The 15,008-nt window shown below is 36.2% G+C and overlaps 2 non-coding genes across 2 annotated transcripts; both read right to left on the bottom strand.

Annotated features, from left to right (window-relative positions):
* Positions 1 to 14,162: 14,162 nt before the first annotated feature.
* Positions 14,163 to 14,236, bottom strand: TRNAI-AAU (transfer RNA isoleucine (anticodon AAU)). Its single transcript has one exon. It is a non-coding gene; the product is annotated as a tRNA-Ile (tRNA).
* A 210-nt stretch (positions 14,237 to 14,446) lies between these two features.
* TRNAT-UGU (transfer RNA threonine (anticodon UGU)) lies at positions 14,447 to 14,520 on the bottom strand. The gene has a single exon. It is a non-coding gene; the product is annotated as a tRNA-Thr (tRNA).
* Positions 14,521 to 15,008: the final 488 nt, after the last annotated feature.

The raw sequence follows: 15,008 nt of genomic DNA, 5'->3' as shown, positions 1-15,008 counted from the left end.
AACTTAGATTATCATGTAATTTAACACACATTTTAATTATACTACATTTTATTTTAGAGACCTTTATACTTTTTTAATATCAATAAAAGATGACAGATTTAGAGAAGGCACTGCTGAGATTTGAACTCAGGATCTCCTGTTTACAAGACAGGCGCTTTAACCAACTAAGCCACAGCACCTGACATTCAATTACATCCGGATGGTTTTTGTAGGAGTTGTTTTAGACATCTAAATAATAATGCATTGGAGGTTTTTTGTGTGTTCTGGGCTTTGGTACGTTTGTCGAGTTTTACAAATGAACAATATATGAGATTTTTTGTATTTTTTTATAAAATTAGCATGTGATATTTTCTTCAATAAAGATTTGTAGGTTAGTGGATTTGCTTTAAACTATATTTTACAAATAAATGATAAATCAGATGGATTGAATTTTCTGTAAAAATTTCAGGTAATATTTTTTTTGCTAAAAGCGATTTGATCGTTAGTGGCTTCACTTCGCTTTGGGCCATGCTTTTTGTGTTCAGCCTCAATAGGGAAAATGCAGTCAACTGGATTCAAGTAGGCTTTTTAAGAAGATTTGATGTTGTTTACTGCATACATTAAAATATTAAATAAAAATTTTACTCTGCGCAATTCATGATGTTTATACATTAAAATCTCAAACTTTAAAAAATCTTCCTATTCCAGTGAGTACTCATATCAATAATGACTCAAATATTATCAAAATATGCTTGAGTAACATCTATCGAAGTGGGTCAGATGATTGTGAAATTTGTAGACCTCTACCATTGACTTAAAAAGCTGTAAACAAACAAAAATATAATCTTAGTTTCAAATCATTTCATCTATGTTTTGAAAGTTTATCTAATATATGAAGAAGAAACGTCTGGGAATCTTCCAATTATTATTATTCTTTTATATTTGCCCAGAATATTGATAAAAGACATGATTCGGTATTACTATCGAACTAGGAAGAATAAGTTGAACTATCTACATGTAAAATTTGAAAGGTAAGTCTTTAAAGTTGTAGAAATGTGTTGTAATTACAATATACTAACCATTATCCTTTGACTAATGTTATGATATTCATTTAATCACTAAAGAAGGATTTTACTTTTATTTTTTAACGTACGTATGGATACAGCAACTATCTTTTTTTTTTTTTTATATATTCATTTTTATTGAAAATAATATTGAACATACATTACATCATTATAGCCATATACAAGATTTCTTTGTCAAACAATGTAAATAAAAGTACAACACTGTATTCCAGCTGTATAGCGTGGATTTGGAAGTCTGAGAGTCCATTGATTTGTTCACAAGTGTCTTTTATCGTTTAAACAGCAGTGACCGTATTGTACTCATTGCTTGTATTAGCGTGTAGCAAAGACTGCTTATTGTAGCTCACTGAAGTTTCTTGTTTAATTACATAAATTTGTGAATTGACAATGCATGACTATATGGGTCTGATCAATAGGGAATATAATGTACATAACAATTTGAGAGGCTTATTTATAAGAAAACAACATTAACAAAAACAAGAATGAACCAAAAACAAAAAATATTTCCTCCAGGGTGTATCCACAATAAAGAGAATAAAGACCTAATGCTTCTATTACTCATAACACATTCAGCAAGAAGGTCGCCTTTCAAGTAACACAAAGTATATCCACCTCCCTCTAGATATCAGATAATCCACCCAATCATCCAGTGTTGCCATATTTATATTGTTCCCACAGAAAAACTATGTCACAATATAAATTTAAATTGCCCTGGGATAGGTAAAAATATCTCTCCATTGCAATAACATGATCTACCTGTTGTCTCCATTTATCTAAACTGGGGACCTCTGATGACTTCCAAAAAGTAGGAATCAATTTCTTGGCTACATTAAACATAATCTGAGCAATGCAACGTCTTATCTTACATGGGATACAGGAGAAGTCGTTAAACAGAGGAATCGTGAAGTCGAAAGCTAGAGTCATACCTGTGGTAATCTTAACTGCTTCAAAAATATGCTTCCAAAAGGGGTAGAGACGTGGGCAGTCCCACCATATGTGTGATAGTGTCCCAATCTGGCCAAATCCCCTCCAACACTTGTTACTTGCTTTTGGGAACATAAACTTTAGTCTGTGTGGCGTGAGATACCACCTTGTTAGAATCTTCATATTCGTCTCTAGGTAATGCGCCGAGCGCGCGGAACCTGCTGTAAATCTAGCCCATTTTTTCCACTGTTGCATACTAATTTGTATCTCTAGATCTTCCTCCCACTTCCTAATATATTTCGGTTTGTCTGGTAGGTCCAGCGACAAAAGGAGTTGGTATATTGAAGACATAATGCCCCTTTTTGTTGTTTTACCTTTTAGACATAAGTCTTCAAAAGGTGTAAGATTTTGCACAAAATTACTTCTATCTCTATGTGTTAAGATGTAATGTCTGACCTGATGTAAATTCAACCAATTTGAAAAACTACAAAATCCCTTGTCCAACAACTTCTGTCTATCACTAATCTTCCCATCTTCCATCAATGCACAAATGGGAATCAAATCATAAAACTCATTCACTTCCCCATCTATAAGATTATTCTGGGGCCAATTTGCGCCAATCTCTCTATTGTCTGACAATGTAGTGAGAGGTGAGTATGTTGTGGATAGTCTGGGGAACTTGTTTCTAAGGCTCTTCATGGTATTCCAGGTTTCACTAAGAATGGTATAGGGTTTGCCTTCCAGAATTGTGCTTGGTTGTAAGGGTGTCCAGCATAACCCCCCCATGTGTGTGAGTTTTAGTAATTGTGTTTCCAGAGTTGTTACCTTTTTGAAAGCATGCTTGCCCTGTCCAACCCAATCCACTACCCTACACAAGGATATAGCCAATTTATACCAATTCAAATTGGGAACACCCAGGCCTCCATCTACTTTAGGTGTGTATATAGTTGCTTGTGATAATCTGGGTTTTTTTCCTTGCCATATGTAAGTATTTAATACCCTCTGTAGCTTCTGGATATATGCAGATACCCCAGATATCGGGAGGGCTTGCATTATATACAATGCCTTGGGCAGGAGTGTCATCTTCGTTGCCGCTATCCTACCTAGCCATGATATATTATTTTTAGGCATCCATTTGGAAGTTAAAGATTGAAACTCCTCCAGTAATTTCCCATAGTTTAAGCTCCTTAACTTTTCGCTGTCAGAGGTTAGATATACCCCAAGATATTTTAGGGCTTTAGTATTAATTTTAAAAGGACATTGCGCCTTGATCTCCCCTAGTGTGGAAGGTGGGATATTGATTGGGTAAAGTTCTGATTTAGTGGGATTAACTAGAAAATTTGACACTGTACCGTACACTTGAAGTTCTTTCTGGACATAATGTAGGGAATCGACAGGGCTTGTTAGTGTCATCAGAACGTCATCAGCAAACATAGCCAATTTGTGGGACTTACCCGAAACCTCTATGCCTTTAATATTGGGGTTGTTTCGCAATCTAATTGCGAGTGGCTCTAGTGCCAAAACAAATAATAAGGGGGACAAAGGGCAGCCCTGTCTCGATCCATTACGAATTACAAATTCTTCAGATAAATGGCCATTCACTCTAATTCGGGCGGTGGGGTTAGAATACAAAGCAAATACTAGGGATATAAATTTGGAAGGGAGGCCGAATTTAATCAGTGTAGTATGTAAAAAGGTCCAATCCAATCTATCGAAAGCTTTTTCAGCATTTTTTGACAGTAACACAGCTGGGGTCTTTGTAGTTTTGATATAATCTATAAGGGTAACGACTTTACTTATATTATCCCTCGCTTCCCTATTCTGGACAAAACCCACTTGATCCCCATCTAGCAATACCGGCAGCAACTTATTTAATCTTTCTGCTAAGATTTTTGCATAAATTTTTAAGTCTACGTTTAGTAAAGATATTGGCCTAAAATTTGCTGGCGTAGAAGCTGGTTTTCCGGGTTTCGGAAGTACAGTTATATGTGCCTGAAGCATAGTGTCAGGGAATGTGTGTTCATTGGCTATGTATGAGAACAAATCAGCTAGCTGTGGACTTAATAAAGTTTTAAATGTTTTGTAATATAAGGCTGTAAAGCCGTCTGGACCGGGCGCCTTATTGGGTTTAATATCTATTATAGCTGCCATAACTTCTTCTGCTGATATAGGTGCCTCTAATGCAGACGCCTCATCATTAGAAATGTGGGGAAGCTCTATATTGTGTAGATATTTATCACATGCCTCTTTATGCGCATTAAATGATCTATCAGGGTAAATGTTATATAGTCTGTGGTAAAAGTCGTGAAATAGTTTCGCAATACCCACTGTGTCTTCTACCTTTTTGCCTGTATGTGAGTTTAATGCATGAATGTAAGATTTTAACTGCTGTTTTTTTAGGGCTCTTGCCAAAAGCCTCCCAGATTTGTTACCTTCACCATAGAACTTCTGTTTTAGAAACAGTTGTTTTCGTTGTGTTTCGATAAGTAGTAATTTGTTTAAATTATTCCTTTTTTCGGCAAGTAATTGTTGGTATTGAGTATTTACCGGGTTCATTTTGACTAAATAATCTAATTCTGAGACTTCCCTAGCCATGTTAGAATAGGCCTTCCTATTTTCTCTTTGTTTAATTGCCCTGGATTTTATAAATTCGCCTCTCATATAAGCTTTATGGGCTTCCCAGAGCATGTCTGGTGTCGTGTCATTAGTGTTATTAATGTCAAAGTATGTTTCTATATGCTTAGTGTAATTTTCTAAGTTAGCTGAATCTAATAATAAAGCATCTTCTAATTTCCAGCTAAAGGATCTAATGGGCATAGAAGGCCATCTTAATGTGCATTCCACCATGGAATGGTCTGACCAGGTAGTATGTTTTATATGGCATTGGGTGATAAAATAAAGGGCACTATGGTCGACCAGCAAATAATCTAGTCTCGAGTGGACGTTATGTGGATGAGAGAAAAAAGTAAAGTCTCTTTTGTCTGGGTGTAGGTACCTCCAAGCGTCATGTAAGGCTAATGACTTAAAATTCTTCCATAGAGATTGGAGGGTTCTCTGGGGAACACTAGATTTGGCACTAGAACAGTCCATCTCAGGGACTAGTGGAGCATTTAAATCCCCCCCTACTATAAGTGGGCCCTTTAGTATTTCTAGAATTTTTGAACTGGCTTTGTCCATGAAACCCTCTTGGTGTCTATTGGGGGCATACAAATTGACTATCGTGACAGGTTTTCCATATAACAGTCCCATGACTCCCAAATATCTACCTTCATTGTCCTTATTAATATGCAGCGCTTTAAATGGGAAAGATTTATGTAATAGGATGCTCACTCCATTAGTTTTTTTTTTTAAAATTAGTGCTATGAAAATGTTGTGTATATTGTGATGATAGATACTTTGGAATTCTGCCTGCCTTAAAATGTGTTTCTTGCAATAGTACAATCTGCCCTCCCCGTTTATGGATATCTCGTAGTGCCATGGCCCTTTTGTTTGGACAGTTGAAACCTTGGACATTTTGGGTGACTATGCGGAGTTGTGGATCACCAGTACCCTTCAACATTAGCATTGTAGATGAAGGTTTCCCCTCTATTCATTAGGTATGACATAAAATGTATAGGCTTGTGGACACACCCCTGGAGTAACAAAAATAAAAACCGTAAACCAATAACATTGCAATAGCATAGAAGCATAAAGCTTCAAAGTAGTGAGGGAGAACATACTTTGGAGCTACAAGTAACATTGAAACTTAAATTAAATTAAATTACATCCTGTTGCGTTATCAACATATTAACAAAAAAGGAAAGAAAAGGAAAAACAGGGAAAAGACATTATCATAAACACATTTCTCTTAAAAATACAAGAAGAGAGAGCAATGCTTTGCCCTCGCTTGATCTTTTAATTACCACATGGTGAGTATACTCACCCTCCTTTCCCATCTGACTGGGGGATATGTCACCCCAGGGATTACTCGCAAGGTACTTGCAGGAAACAACCTGAAAAGAAAGGGAAGAAAGACAAAAAGAAACCCTTCTAGTCTCTTTCAAATATCTTCTCTTGAGGTAGTCTCTTTGGGTAACGGCTTAGAGAATTTATCGTTCTTTTTCACAGGAACTTTCCTCCACTCCGGTCTTTGTGGTAGAGGTACATCCCCTTGTGGTGGTCTATCCGGCCGAGATCTGTTGATATCAGTCGGCGGAGGAAGATCTAGATGTAATTCTTTACACACTGAAGGTATATCGTCCGGGTTGTCACACACAAGGCGCCTGCCTTTCCATTGGATCTGTAGGTTGAAAGAGTGACCCCATCTATATGGGATATTCTGCTTACGGAGTGTATTTGTCAACGGTCTCATTTCTCTTCTCTTTTGAAGTGTTCTTGAAGACAGGTCTTCAAATAGTTGCAAGTCTGTGCCTTTGAATTTAATCAGGTGCTTCATTCTGGCCTTTTTCATTAAAGTTTCTTTAATTGGATAGCTTGATACTTTCACAATCACATCTCGTGGAGGTTGGTTCTCAGCAGGTCTTGCTCTTAGCGCCCTATGTATTCTGTCTAAGGCATATGAGGAATCATCCCCTGTATCAGTCAAATAAGCGAATAGACTTTGCACATAGGGTTCAAGTTCTTGGGGGGAGACCTCCTCAGGGATTCCTCTCATCCTAATATTCTGCCTGCGGCTTCTATTCTCCAGGTCATCGATTTTATTTTCTAGTTGGAGGATTGTGATGTCTTGCTGGGAGAATTTATCTGAAAAGTTGGAGATTACTGTGTGTTGTGCTTCTGTTGTTTCCTCCAATTTTACTACTCTTTCCCCCACATCTGTGAGGTCTTTCTTAATGTCTGCGATTTCTTCGCGTATACACTCTCTGACTTGCTGTATTAAAGAAGAAAAGTCCTTTTTTGAAGGTAAAGAATCTAATAGAGCTTTAGGGATTGTCACTGCCTGATGCATATCCTCTTGTTCTGAGTCTGAAGATGTTGAATCTTGCCTTGTTCTAGACTCTATGTCCAATTCAGTAGGTGCATGTGAAGACTCAAGGCTTTTGAAAAATTTATTCACTGATGGCGTTGTATTATTTTTTTTTTTTTCTAGCTGGATTCTCTCCCTTGTTGCCCTTTTTTGGGGACATGATTGCTATTATCTTCAGTATTTAGACTAGTAAGCTCACAAAGAATATTTGAGCCTAGCCCAGCACACAGAGTTATCCTATGCACAGTACAGATTCTGAAGTGAATATTTAAACTGAGTCCCACAGTAATATGCACCGCTATGTTGCGTGACTGCTATGCGTCACTATATTGCTTAAGGTACTTCCCAAGAATCTTGTGGTGTGACCGTCTCTGCATCCCAAAAGATCTATCAGATGTATGTGGGAGCCTGCTAATTAAGGCATCGGCAATCCCTGCTTCTCAAGTGTATTAATTCACTATAAACTGAATGAGCCGATACTCCCCTCTCCCTTTAGTTGCAACGTGTGTGGGCATATGCCGCGTGGCCATTGTGAGGAGCCATGATGTGTATAGGGATATTCTGGGTTATCTTTCCCGGCCACTGGAGATTCACCTGTGGCTATAGCTTGAGAATAGAGTTCCTGCCCCTTCTCCTGTCTATATCTTATCAAAATGTCTCATGTGTGTGGTTACTCACGATCTCCGAGGCCATGCTCTGTCCTTTCCGCTCCGGAACGGCATCTCTGATGGCCCACACGAGTTGCTAGCATTCCGTTCCAGAGGGGTCTGACACCCCTATATCACCTCTAGTCAATAGGGCCATAGGGTTTAATCGCCCTCGTGTTGTCTCTGATTTAGAGATGGCGGCCGCCACCTGTTGTTCCGTGGCGTTGCTGCAAATGAGGCCGGGTGAAATGTTAGATCGAAGGTCGGATGTCACCAGTCTTAGCTTCCATAAGTGCCTACCCACACTGTGGAGATTTTTCAGGTTGTTTTTCTTTACTTAGGCATCAGGAATCATTAAAATAGCTCTCTTACACTAACGGAGCTCACACAAGTGCAGCCATCTCATTTGAGCGCTGGCTCCGCACCCCGAAACAGCAACTATCTTATCCCAATTTGTTACTCTTCTCACTATTGATGTCCTGCTAGACCTTTTATGAATTTTTAAAAATCTTTTTATCATATAATGCTTTTTAAAAATAGAAAGGCACTGCTGAGATTCGAATTCAGGATCTACTGTTTACTAGACAGGCGCTTTAACCAACTAAGCCACAGCGCCTTGTAGTACCAGGTGTTTTTTTTGGTCTCAGAGACTGACATGGCCTGAAATATTAAGAAAAAAAGCACATTCTATGCCATTTACATTTTAACATCCAATAAACAACTTAGATTATCATGTAATTTAACACACATTTAAATTATCCTACATTGTATTTTAGAGACCTTTATACTTTTTTAATATCAATTAAATATCACAGATTTAGAGAAGGCACTGCTGAGATTTGAACTTAGGATCTCCTGTTTACAAGACAGGCGCTTTAACCAACTAAGCCACAGCGCCTGACATTCAGTTACATCCGGATGGTTTTTGTAGGAGTTGTTTTAGACATCTAAATAATAATGCATTGGAGGTTTTTTGTGTGTTCTGGGCTTTGGTACGTTTGTCGAGTTTTACAAATGAACAATATATGAGATTTTTTGTATTTTTTATAACATTAGCATGTGATATTTTCTTCAATAAAGATTTGTAGGTTAGTGGATTTGCTTTAAACTATATTTTACAAATAAATGATAAATCAGATGGATTGAATTTTCTGTAAAATTTTCAGGTAATATTTGTTTTGTTTAAAGCGATTTGATCGTTAGTGGCTTCACTTTGCTTTGGGCCATGCTTTTTGTGTTCAGCCTCAATAGGGAAAATGCTGTCAACTGGATTCAAGTAGGCTTTTTAAGAAGATTTGATGTTGTTTATTGCATACATAAAATATTAAATTAAAATTTTACTCTGCGCAATTCATGATGTTTATACATTAAAATCTCAAACTTTAAAAAATCTTCCTATTCCAGTGAGTACTCATATCAATAATGACTCAAATATTATCAAAATATGCTTGAGTAACATCTATCGAAGTGGGTCAGATGATTGTGAAATTTGTAGACCTCTACCATGGACTTAAAAAGCTGTAAACAAACAAAAATATAATCTTAGTTTCAAATCATTTCATCTATGTTTTGAAAGTTTATCTAATATATGAAGAAGAAACGTCTGGGAATCTTCCAATTATTATTATTCTTTTATATTTGCCCAGAATATTGAGAAAAGACATGATTCGGTATTACTATCGAACTAGGAAGAATAAGTTGAACTATCTACATGTAAAATTTGAAAGGTAAGTCTTTAAAGTTGTAGAAATGTGTTGTAATTACAATATACTAACCATTATCCTTTTACTAATGTTATGATATTCATTTAATCACTGAAGAAGGATTTTACTTTTATTTTTTAAAGTACGTATGCATACAGCAACTATCTTATCCCAATTTGTTACTCTTCTCACTATTGATGTCCTGCTAGACCTTTTATGCATTTTTAAAAATCTTTTTATCATATAATGCTTTTTAAAAATAGAAAGGCACTGCTGAGATTCGAATTCAGGATCTCCTGTTTACTAGACAGGCGCTTTAACCAACTAAGCCACAGCGCCTTATAGTACCAGGTGTTTTTTTTGGTCTCAGAGACTGACATGGCCTGAAATATTAAGAAAAAAAGCACATTCTATGCCATTTACATTTTAACAACTTATATTATCATGTAATTTAACACACATTTAAATTATCCTACATTGTATTTTAGAGACCTTTATACTTTTTTAATATCAATTAAATATGACAGATTTAGAGAAGGCACTGCTGAGATTTGAACTCAGGATCTCCTGTTTACAAGATAGGCGCTTTAACCAACTAAGCCACAGCGCCTGACATTCAACTACATCCGGATGTTTTTTGTAGGAGTTGTTTTAGACATCTAAATAATAATGCATTGGAGGTTTTTTGTGTGTTCTGGGCTTTGGTACGTTTGTCGAGTTTTACAAATGAACAATATATGAGATTTTTTGTATTTTTTATAAAATTAGCATGTGATATTTTCTTCAATAAAGATTTGTAGGTTAGTGAGGGAGGAGCTGACCATCATGGAAGCAAGACGCCTGTTTCAGGAGCTCCAGCTCCATATAATAATTTTATAGGTTCATTTACCTATCTTTATACTTTTTCTTGCCTATTCCAGAGAACTATATGATATATCATCACCCTATTGATTGTTGGGACCTATAAAGGGACAGCTACTTTATCTGACATAACTTACACTAGCCGAATTACATTCGCCTATGATAACTACAGCATGTGTGGAGACATGGCCGCGTATATCCTAAATCGGCTTACTAAATGGCTAGATAATTGTGAAGAGACACTTCTAGGCGCAGTAGCTGAAGCTTTCAACTTCTCCGCTACACATAATACCCCTCTGGATGACCAAGCAGCTTGTGAATGGCGGTATGACACTGCAGAGGGAGAAACGGAACATCGACAGCCGCCATCTTCATTAATGAGATCGGAACCCTCTGCACCGCATGGTGACATAAAAGAATGTAGGGACAACTCCATACCAGACTCTGACAAAGGCCTGAACGTAAACGGTAAGCAATTACCTCCGCACTTGGAGGAGACAATCTCAAAGGTAGCAACACAGATAACGTCGCTTCAATATATGGGAGGTTATACATGGCCAAATGTACCGTTTACAGCCCTCTTCCATCAGGTACTATACCGCAGCTCCCCTTGGACACATGCACTATCTAGGGGTTTGGAGTGTTATCTTTTACCCGTCTCTAACAGAAGAGGAGTAGGTTAATTGTGATTTACATAAAGGAGCCTACTTCATGGCCTGCCGGTCAGGTTGTATACGAATTGAACTGTTTTCTGCTCCCAATATTATGTCTCCATGACTGATGTGAAACCATTATGCTGAACGTTATCAAACTGCAGCTTCTCTTATACTAATTTAGACGTTTCAAAGTTTTTAAAACAAAGTTAATATATAAGCATGAAAGTTGATGTACCCATACAATATATCATCGCTGCTGAGAATAGAACTGTAATAATTATGGGTCCTCCATACAAAATGCTATTTAGCAATGACTACTGGAGGCCTCAATTATCATTTAACACAGAACATTTGCCTCGTGTTCGACTGATCCTAGATGACGGCGAACTATGCACGATATGGGACGGCCGCCATGTATACCTGCCTACAACCCTCACCACTTATGTTGGAGCCGGTATAGACTAAACAAACTCTGGGGTTTATGCTGACCTGGATGCCATATATATGATTTTATCTAGTTATATATAGAATAATAGGGAAGATTGTATTTCACTTGTGTTGTGCTTATCAGTACTGCTCAGTCTACCTGATAATATAGGATACACTTAACTTACATAATAAGGTGTATTGCATACTACTGCATATATACTAATGTGCTTTGCTCTTAACATAATACCCTCTTACATGGTATACATATCCTCTCTGACGCAACCTACGTTAATACATTGTTTACACGCATGGGTATTGTATACCACAGGAGGTTTCATTGTTAACTCTATGTTTATAGTATAACGGGCTAATTGTTTATGTGATATTTTAGGTTACAGCTTTTAGTGTAACTTAACATGATAACGTGGTTAGCACAATACAATACGATTATTTTAGTTTGCTGGTCTGTTGGAGTACACTATGCGTGACCAGAGACCCAGTCTGGGGTTACAGTATTTTATTTCCAAATAGTATGTTGGAAGTCTCCGGTACGTTGCTTTTTACATAATGTTCACAACCAGTTGTCTGGGTATAGGGCCCATACCCAGAATAAAAGACCGGAGGCTAATTTACTGTTCATAATTAGCTAGTTTACAATAATTTAACGATACCCTCCGCTGCATAATTAACACTGAGAATTTCTCCCAAAAGTTGGGTAATATATCTGGTGATAAAGTGTAGTATTCTCCACTAGAGGGATATACAAGTTCAGTTATAGTTAGACTCCTGCTGCAGACTTCACTTAATGATATGTGCTGCTAAGCTTTATAGCCTGAGCTACCTCCTATTTCCATGGTTTGTATACTGTTTAGGATATAGAGGATAGATGACTGGGAACACCTATGCATTCTGATCGACATATGTGACAAGGCAGTAGTTACAACTCTTAGTTTTATGCCTCTTGGACTCTATTCTCCTATTCCGTGAGACATATTCAAGCATGGGTTCGATATACTTACGCCAGTACATAGGTTTTTATTTCATATAATATCCCCTGGTTTATGGTTTATAGGCCTATCAGCTCCCATAATATTTTACAACTGACGGTATCTCCCCTCACCCTTTCCCGCTCTCTACTTGAGAGCGGGTCGTATCCACTCCCCCTTACCCGTCTGTGTCCGGTGGTGACCCCTGAGGGGGGATACTACATAAATACTACATGAGTTCTCCTACCAGATAGATCCAATGGTGATATACTTTTTATTGATCCGGTCCTAAACTTATATTTGGTTATTTGTCCTCACAGCCTAACTTTATCATATTTCATTCTTGTTCTTTCCTCCCACCCCCTGCCCTTGAGCCTACTTCGTAGGTATAGGAAAATGCATCCTATAGAAAAGTTCGTTTTCACTTTACATGACAACCGCCTAACTCACTCATCATCATTGATTCCTTTACTGATCTTAACAATACTATGATATTAAATGTACTCAGTTGTTTGCTCAATGGTTTTTCTTTAAATAATAAGGATACTTTGATGGGTGTATCACGTTTGTTTTCAAAAGACTGACATATTATTCATGATGGTTGACATTTATTGTGTATTTATTGTTGTAATCCAGCGATCCTAATAATACTATTCCCAAGCTCTTGTGTTTTTAGTCTTCTTGGTCCAAGAGTGACCAATCTTTTCACTGGGAAAAAGTCTGATATAGATATAAAAAAAGAGGTTTATTGTTGTTCATATAAGTTTATATTTCTTCACAAGGTGCACTTATACCTAACGTCAATATGCATATCATTATACCATATGGTGTTGAAGATGTAAGGCTATCATTTTTGACCATCTTTATGTTAAACTTGTAACTACTGATCTAAGTGTGAGTACTTTTATGTATATTATGGACTCTATTGACAGTCTTGTAACTGTATGAACATACGCTTATGTCCAAGATTACACTGTCATCTTACCCGTGTGTATATGTTTATAACCTCAATAAAAATATATTAAAAAAAAAAAAAGATTTGTAGGTTAGTGGATTTGCTTTAAACTATATTTTACAAATAAATGATAAATCAGATGGATTGAATTTTCTGTAAAATTTTCAGGTAATATTTTTTTTGCTAAAAGAGATTTGATCGTTAGTGGCTTCACTTCGCTTTGGGCCATGCTTTTTGTGTTCAGCCTCAATAGGGAAAATGCTGTCAACTGGATTCAAGTAGGCTTTTTAAGAAGATTTGATGTTGTTTACTGCATACATTAAAATATTAAATTAAAATTTTACTCTGCGCAATTCATGATGTTTATACATTAAAATCTCAAACTTTAAAAAATCTTCCTATTCCAGTGAGTACTCATATCAATAATGATTAAATTTTTATCAAAATATGCTTGAGTAACATCTATCGAAGTGGGTCAGATGATTGTGAAATTTGTAGACCTCTACCATTGACTTAAAAAGCTGTAAACAAACAAAAATATAATCTTAGTTTCAAATCATTTCATCTATGTTTTGAAAGTTTATCTAATATATGAAGAAGAAACGTCTGGGAATCTTCCAATTATTATTATTCTTTTATATTTGCCCAGAATATTGATAAAAGACATAATTCGGTATTACTATCGAACTAGGAAGAATAAGTTGAACTATCTACATGTAAAATTTGAAAGGTAAGTCTTTAAAGTTGTAGAAATGTGTTGTAATTACAATACACTAACCATTATCCTTTGACTAATGTTATGATATTCATTTAATCACTGAAGAAGGATTTTACTTTTATTTTTTAAATTACGTATGCATACAGCAACTATCTTATCCCAATTTGTTACTCTTCTCACTATTGATGTCCTGCTAGACCTTTTATGCATTTTTAAAAATCTTTTTATCATATAATGCTTTTTAAAAATAGAAAGGCACTGCTGAAATTCGAACTCAGGATCTCCTGTTTATTAGACAGGCGCTATAACCAACTAAGCCACAGCGCCTTGTAGTACCAGGTGTTTTTTTTGGTCTCAGAGACTGACATGGCCTGAAATATTAAGAAAAAAAAAGCACATTCTATGCCATTTACATTTTAACATCCAATAAACAACTTATATTATCATGTAATTTAACACACATTTAAATTATCCTACATTGTATTTTAGAGACCTTTAAACTTTTTTAATATCAATTAAATATGACAGATTTAGAGAAGGCACTGCTGAGATTCGAACTCAGGATCTCCTGTTTACAAGACAGGCGCTTTAACCAACTAAGCCACAGCGCCTGACATTCAATTACATCCGGATGGTTTTTGTAGGAGTTGTTTTAGACATCTAAATAATAATGCATTGGAGGTTTTTTGTGTGTTCTGGGCTTTGGTAGGTTTGTCGAGTTTTACAAATGAACAATATATGAGATTTTTTGTATTTTTTATAAAATTAGCATGTGATATTTTCTTCAATAAAGATTTGTAGGTTAGTGGATTTGCTTTAAACTATATTTTACAAATAAATGATAAATCAGATGTATTGAATTTTCTGTAAAATTTTCAGGTAATATTTTTTTTGCTAAAAGAGATTTGATCGTTAGTGGCTTTACTTCACTTTGAGCCATGCTTTTTGTGTTCAGCCTCAATAGGGAAAATGCTGTCAACTGGATTCAAGTAGGCTTTTTAAGAAGATTTGATGTTGTTTACTGCATACATTAAAATATTAAATTTAAATTTTACTCTGCGCAATTCATGATGTTTATACATTAAAATCTCAAACTTTA

Source organism: Bombina bombina, chromosome 4 (genome assembly GCF_027579735.1).
Source record: "Bombina bombina isolate aBomBom1 chromosome 4, aBomBom1.pri, whole genome shotgun sequence".
Lineage (NCBI taxonomy): Eukaryota > Metazoa > Chordata > Amphibia > Anura > Bombinatoridae > Bombina > Bombina bombina.
This window is presented reverse-complemented; position numbering and strand designations above follow the sequence as displayed.